This window comes from Bidens hawaiensis, unplaced genomic scaffold (genome assembly GCF_021521415.1).
Source record: "Bidens hawaiensis isolate Kalapana, Puna unplaced genomic scaffold, B.hawaiensis_p1.1 tig00019083_1, whole genome shotgun sequence".
Lineage (NCBI taxonomy): Eukaryota > Viridiplantae > Streptophyta > Magnoliopsida > Asterales > Asteraceae > Bidens > Bidens hawaiensis.
This window is the reverse complement of record NW_027492899.1, coordinates 343,956-351,852: the sequence shown is the minus strand read 5'-3', so window position 1 is coordinate 351,852 and position 7,897 is coordinate 343,956.

Genomic DNA, 7,897 nt, shown 5'->3' with positions numbered 1-7,897 from the left:
AGAGTCCCTCCCGCCAATTCAATTGTGCCAACACCACCAGTCTACCCGCAGAACCCACAACCAACCTACCAAAACCCACGACCCAGATCGTGCTTTAACTGCGGTGATCCCAGTCATTTCCGGAACGCGTGCCCGAGACTACAAGTTCAGATTACGCAAGCGAATCCGGTGAACCAGATTTCGAACCAAGTGACGCGTGGCCGAGCTTTTAACATAACCGCGCACCAAGCGCAAGCGAATAATGACGTAGTTAATGGTACATTTTTTCTTAACGGATTTTATGCTTCTGTACTTTTTGATACTGGCGCCGATCGAAGTTTTATTTCTCGCGCGTTTGAGCAGAAGCTTGCGCGACCGCGCAGCGATTTAAAAGAAAATTTTTCAGTTGAATTGGCTAATGGTGAAACTGTTTTAATTAACTCCGTGATTAAAGATTGCACGCTTAACCTTAACGAAAACGATTTTCTAATCGACCTCATCCCCATGCCTCTTGGAAGCTTTGATGTTATTATTGGTATGGACTGGCTCTCGAATAATCGCGCCGAAGTTATTTGCGCCAAGAAGATGATTCGCATACCTCGAGAAAATGGTGATCTTCACATCTACGGCGAGAAACCCTCCAGTGGTCTTAAGCTTATGTCTTGCGCCGAAGCCCAAAGACTCATGCGGAAGAAGTGTATTGCATTTTTAGCCCATGTGGTTAAACCCGATGAAGGAAAGAAGAAGCTTCGCGATATCCCTGTCGTGCGTGATTTCCCTGAAGTTTTTCCTGATGATCTTCCTGGTATCCCTCCCGCTCGTGAAGTCGAGTTTCGTATTGATCTTGTCCCTGGTGCTTCCCCCGTAGCTAAATCTCCTTACCGTCTTGCACCCGCTGAAATGCAAGAATTAGCAAGCCAACTTCAAGAGTTGACTACTAAAGGATTCATTCGCCCTAGCTCTTCGCCCTGGGGTGCTCCGGTGTTGTTCGTTAAAAAGAAAGATGGATCGTTTCGCATGTGTATTGATTACCGCGAGTTGAACAAACTCACCATTAAGAACCGGTATCCCCTACCGCGTATTGACGACCTCTTTGATCAACTCCAAGGTGCCTCTTGTTTTTCCAAAATCGATCTCCGCTCTGGCTATCACCAGTTGCGCATCCGCGATGAAAATGTTCCGAAAACTGCTTTTCGAACTCGTTATGGCCATTTTGAATTCTTGGTCATGTCCTTCGGTTTAACCAACGCACCCGCCGTTTTCATGGATCTAATGAATCGGGTGTGTAGGCCTTTCTTGGATAAATTCGTGATTGTGTTTATCGATGACGTTCTGATTTATTCTAAAACCAAGGCCGAGCATGAGCAACATCTCCGGTTGGTATTGCAAAAGCTTAGAGCCGAGCAGCTCTATGCTAAGCTCTCCAAGTGTGAATTCTGGTCGGATGAAGTACAGTTTCTTGGCCATGTTGTTAACAAGATGGGTATCCATGTCGACCCATCCAAAATTGAAGCAATCAAGAACTGGATTACGCCATCCACTCCTACCGAGATCCGTTCCTTTCTGGGCTTAGCTGGTTATTACCGGCGCTTCATTTCGAACTTCTCGAAGATCGCTTTGCCTTTAACAGCTCTAACGCACAAAGGTAAACCGTATATTTGGGGCTCGAAGCAAGAAGAAGCCTTTCTGACGCTCAAGCGATTGTTGTGTGAAGCTCCTGTCCTTGCGCTACCTGAGGGTAATGATGATTTTGTCGTGTATTGCGATGCATCCAACCAAGGTCTCGGTTGTGTTCTTATGCAACGAGGCAAGGTTTTCGCTTACGCATCAAGGCAACTCAAGGTTCACGAGAAGAATTATACGACTCACGATCTCGAACTTGGTGCAGTCATATTTGCCTTGAAGATCTGGAGACACTACCTTTATGGTACTAAGTGTATCCTCTACACTGACCATAAAAGCCTTCAGCATATCTTTGATCAAAAGGAACTCAACATGAGGCAACGCCGATGGAACGAACTCATCAGCGATTACGATTGTGAGATCCGGTATCATCCTGGTAAGGCTAATGTGGTAGCCGATGCGCTCAGCCGAAAACCCTGCCAGCTTAACTGTATTTTGCCGCGCACGCAGCTTCACTTCGCGCTGATCCAAAGCAACCTTGAATCGCGCATTCGTGACGCGCAGCGCGCATCCATCAGTAATGGTAACCTTCGCGCCGAGTTAGCGTGTGGCGCGGAAGCGTATTTTGTGCCCAATCTGAGTGGAATTCTCTGCTATCTCAATCGCATCTGGATTCCCTTTGATGAGAATCTTCGCGCTGATATCCTGAGTGAAGCGCATAAATCTCGGTATTCTATTCATCCTGGCGCTGATAAGATGTACAAGGATTTGCGCATTAATTATTGGTGGCCCGGTATGAAGAAGGATATTGCTGTGTTCGTAGCTAGATGCCTGACTTGTTCTAAAGTAAAAGCTGAACACCAACGCCCATCTGGTTTGCTCGAACAACCAGAAATTCCTACGTGGAAATGGGAAGGTATAGCGATGGACTTTATTACCAAGTTACCTTTGACAACAAGCAAACATGATAGCATTTGGGTAATAGTGGATCGTTTGACTAAGTCTGCTCACTTTCTGCCCATTCGTGAAAACTACCGTGTTGAGCAACTCGCGCAACTTTATGTCAAGGAAATTGTCTGCCGCCATGGTACTCCTTTGAGCATCATATCCGATCGCGATGGCCGTTTTATATCCCGCTTTTGGAAGTCTCTCCAATCTGCGTTAGGAACTCGCTTGGACATGAGTACTGCATATCATCCTCAGACTGACGGTCAGTCTGAGCGAACTATTCAAACTCTTGAGGATATGCTCCGATCTTGTGTTCTTGATTTTGGAGGTAATTGGGATTCGCACCTGCCTTTGATCGAGTTCTCTTATAACAACAGCTATCATTCCAGTATCGGTATGGCCCCATTTGAAGCACTTTACGGTCGTAAGTGCCGCTCCCCGGTTTGTTGGAGCGAAGTGGGAGAAGCTCAAATCACAGGACCCGAACTTGTTCAAGAGACAACCGATAAAATCGCCAAGATCCGTGATCATCTGCTGACTGCCAGAAGCCGACAGAAGAGTTACGCAGATCGTAGGCGGAAGCCTCTCGAATTTCAAGTTGGTGATCTTGTTCTCCTCAAAGTGTCGCCCTGGAAGGGTGTTGTCCGCTTTGGGAAGAAAGGTAAGCTTGCTCCTCGATATGTTGGACCATTTAAGATTCTCGCGCGTGTAGGAAAAGTTGCCTACAGACTTGACCTGCCGCCCGCGCTCAGCAATGTGCATCCAACGTTCCATGTATCCAATCTCAAGAAGTGTTTAGCCGACGAGAACCTTCATATTCCACTTGATGAAGTTCAAGTTGATGAATCTATGCATTTCGTTGAAAGCCTGTTGAGATTATGGATCGCGAGGTTAAGCAAACCAAGCGCAGTCGCATCCCTATCGTGAAAGTTCGCTGGGAGTCCAAGCGCGGAGCCGAGTTTACATGGGAAAGGGAAGATCAGATGCAGATCAAGTACCCGCACCTGTTCTCTGCGCAACCTACTTCGAGATAAATTTCGGGACGAAATTTCTTAAAGTAGGGGAGACTGTGACATCTGCCCCGATCCGACCCGACCCAGGTACCCGTTTTCCGATCCGATCTCTTTCTTTTATGATTTAATATTTATTTATACTTATATTTTACTTTTAATAATAATAATAATTTTCCTTCCCGCCTCTTCCTCTCTTTTCCTTTCCTCCGTCCCGTCCCTCTTCTTCTCTCCGCCTTCTTTTCCCTCTTGTCGCCGTCCCGCCCTTAAGCCTTGAACCCCTTCTCTTATTTTTGTGTCCTTTGTTCTTCCCTCCTAAGGTTGTCTGCGCAGCTCCATGCGCCCGACTCCTTACAAGGAAGCCTGCGCGTAGACCAGTTGTTCCTGCGTTACGCGAGGCGAACTGTTCTCGCAGCGCGCTAAGAATTGTAGTTCTTCTCGCAGCGCGCTAAGAACGGTAGTTCTTCCCGCGACGCGCTAAGAATTGTAGTTCTTCTCGCAGCGCGCTAAGAACAAAAGTTCTTCCCGCGGCGCGCTAAGAATGGTAATTCTTCCCGCGGCGCGCTAAGGATAATAGTTCTTCCCGCGGTGCGCTAAGGTTTGTTCTGTCAGCCTTCGACCTCGCGCGTGCGCTCGAGCCTTCTCGCGCTAAACCCCTTTGAGTTTTCTTCTGTTTAATCTAGCCGTTTGCTTTTGTGTTGTCTTATCTTTTGAGCCGTTGACCTAATCTGCTTTATGTCTGAAAAGTTACTTTCGGCGCAGCATGCGCACCAACCCCATTGGTTGACAGAAAAAGTGACTGACATTATCTTTTGAGATCTGCTTTTTCCCTGCTTTGACCAGTACCTTTATCTGATCCGCCCATGCTTTTTACTGTTAACCTGTCAGCTTTTTCTCTTTTTCCCTGCTGCCATATCTTTTGATATCTTTTGCTTTTGGAATCTTTTGCTTTTTGAGATCTTTTCCCCTTTTTCTGGATTTATGTCTCCTAGGGTTTCCCTATAAATAATAATCTTATTTTTCCTAACACATCACACACAAACACTTAATTTAACCTCCTTCTTGCTCTCTCTGCCGTCTCCTCCCTCTCTGCCTCCGTCTTCCTCCCTGTTCTGCCCTGCTTTTCCGGTAATATATATTATATATAATTTACTTATTAATTATGCTAACTTATAATCAAGACTTAAAACAAATCATTAAAACAATAATCTTATTTATAGGTTAACTTGTGCTTGTTTAAAGTTGGTCCTTGCATTATCTTTCAACGCATCTTTATCAAGTGAGTAATCTCGTACTTAATCCCTTTTTATTTTTAATGTTTTGGGATGTTCATGTGTTCATACAAACTTAGAGTCTTAAACTTGTTTATGAACTTTAGTCGCGCAGTATCCCATGTGTTGAGGACGTTTACTTGGCTGTTTATTTGTATGTGTGTATCATTAACCGCTTTGTTCGGCCTATTCCGAAGTTTTCATGGATCCATTAGATGAACACGGGAGACCTATCGTTTACGGTTTTCTTTGTTTTACACTTGCACAGATGTTTTCTCGTTTTTGTGCTCAATTGGGAGCACGGATTGAACTATGAACTATGAGCTATGATCTATTTAGGCTTGATCACAATCTGATTGCACCCTTGTTAAACACCAGACATACACGTGTTGCGCGCAGAATTATTGTTATCTATGTATTGTATTAAACTTGATTTCTCACCAACACGCAAGTGTTTGACGTTTTATTTTAACACATGTTCAGGTTTGCTGTAGCTACATTTGGAGCTTGTGGACACGTAGGACGTTTTTACTTTTGGACCTAGATTAAAATGTATCAAGACAAGTTATTGTTGTTCGAATATTTTGTTTTATAATATATTGATTATTGTTGATTTATGTTATCTTGCGTTTACTTTGCGCGTGCGCGAATGAATGTATTTATTAAATATTGACACCCAATAGTGTCACGAGTAATGAAACAATATGTGGCGCCCCGATGTATAATCCGCCTTTGGTCGGGGTGTTACAGCAGGTACAGCCGGCTGAATAGTATTCCTGTTCTACCAACAGTGGACTATGCACAGGCCATGCTGGTTGGTGGATAGGTTACGGCCAACAGTAATAAGGTCGGCTGTATACTGTTCCTTTACTGCCGGCTACGCACTGTTCCACCAACTGTAGGCTGCGCACGTCCCCTCGTAAGGGTTGGTGAGTAGGCAGCGGCTAATAGTGACAAACAGTACTAGAGGGTGCTCCTCCTCGTATTGTTGTCGGTGAGCTGTCACCCTGTGATTGGTTCATGGGCTGCTCTGGTCAATTTGTCTGTTCCGCCCATACCTTAGTAGGTATAGTACGAAAGACCTTCCAGAAGCATACGGACTGGCTCACTTGGGCGGGAGTATTCCCGCCTTGCTCATTCCTTCATTTGACTACTGAAGTCGCTAACGCCTTGTGCGTGTAGCCTTGCTGTTAGTGCGGGTAGCTTTCCCTGATGGCTTGTATCCGCAGCTGCGGGAACAGGCGGGGTACTTCACCATTGGGAGGCTTTCCCTGCGGGTACAGCTGGCGTACTGCGCGTAAGGTTCTTTGAGCATGGTGGGTCCTGCTGGAGCAGTTGGTCATTGCGCAGACGTCCCTGTTTTAGGTGAGTCTTGCGGGTCCAACTGGGCTCTGCTGGGACCTACCTCTTCACGTATATACATGTGTCATGTGTAGGACTTAAAAGAATGCTTTATTATTAAGTGAAAATGTAAGAATAGAAGGTAAAATGAAGAGTAGATGAGGATGAAAGGCAACCGCTTAAGGAGTAAATGTTTTGACATGTGTGGCATGAGTTGGCAATAAGTCAGTCACAAAGGATAAGAGGATCAATGCATCAATTACACACACACTTGGATCCCTTGCATATATGACACCCCATGTGACATCCGTCAATTTCGAATATATAAAATATTGGATCTTGTCATTTAAAATATATAAAATATTGTTTTTTTATATTATACATTGTTTGACCATTTAAACATACCCATTTTTATGCAAACCATAAAAGAATCTTTATACTCAACCCTTCACTCCTTCCCTATATATACACACCCTTCTTCTTCATTTTACTCTTGCTACATCTCCAAAAACTCTCTCAAAACTCCATAGATTCAAGGTTGTTATTTCTTATGTATTCTTGAAGTTTTGACTTCTCAAGTCAAACTAACTATAGTCTTTCATTCTAACTTGTTCATCTAACATTACTAACTCTTGAATATGGTGGTACAACATATATATAATACACACCCCTTGTTTCCTTTATTTGTTACTTCACCGACTCTGGTTGGTTAAGTTTCGAATGTCATAAGGCAAGGCTTTATGGAGGACTTCGTGTTCTTGATATATATTTACACACACATAACTTATTATATATATCACTTATGACTAAATTCTAACCCTTTAGTTTGTTCATCTTATTTACAAGTTCCATGGTGTGGGTTTGTATAAGACTAACCTCGGTTTAACCGAAACTAGTCCAAACCGGAAACCGAACTTTTGTTTACTAGTTTTGTTAAAATAGTTGTTTAAACATGTTTGTTGCTAGATTTGAGTTTCAAAAATCATTTTTACAAGTTCTTTGATATTAAGCATATGGAATCCATCTATGAACTCGTTGGGAGATGGAAACCGAACTAAACCGAAACTTTTGCTTAAAAGACTTGTAGTTAACTTTTTTTGTTGTAAAATTTAAGTTTTCTTCATTTATAAACCAATATACAAGTTCTATGATATTTGGACATGTAGAAACCATCTATGAACTATTTGTGAGATGGAGACCGAACCAAACCGAACTATACCGACTTTTACTCGCTTAAGACACACAAGTGTGTTTTTAGCTATCAAGACTTGTATATTTCTTTAAAAAATAGTTTACAAACTGATTTTAATTATTTTCTTAAGTACTTGGAATAGTTGGATCCAACTTGATCTCATAACATAATTTGGACCGACAAAACCGAACACTCGCTTAACGTGCGTTGTTAGTTCTAAACAATAGATCTACATACTTGGTTAAGTGTTAGTATGTTTTAATGAGTTATCTCATAACAATTAATATTTTGGAAAGTTGACTTTGGGTTTGACCATTTGTAAAGACCCGAACCGATAACCCAAACACTCGTTAAAAACTCGTTTTAGTATCTTTAGCCTAATGGAACTTGCATTTTAGCATTTTCCCCACCTTATTACTTAACATTGGTTAAGTAAATATTAAGGTTAGATACTTTAACCCGGTTTTGAGCAAACTTACATTTTTTAAAAGGGTTATTATTATAAATTCTTAAATAGTTACATTTTAAACCTT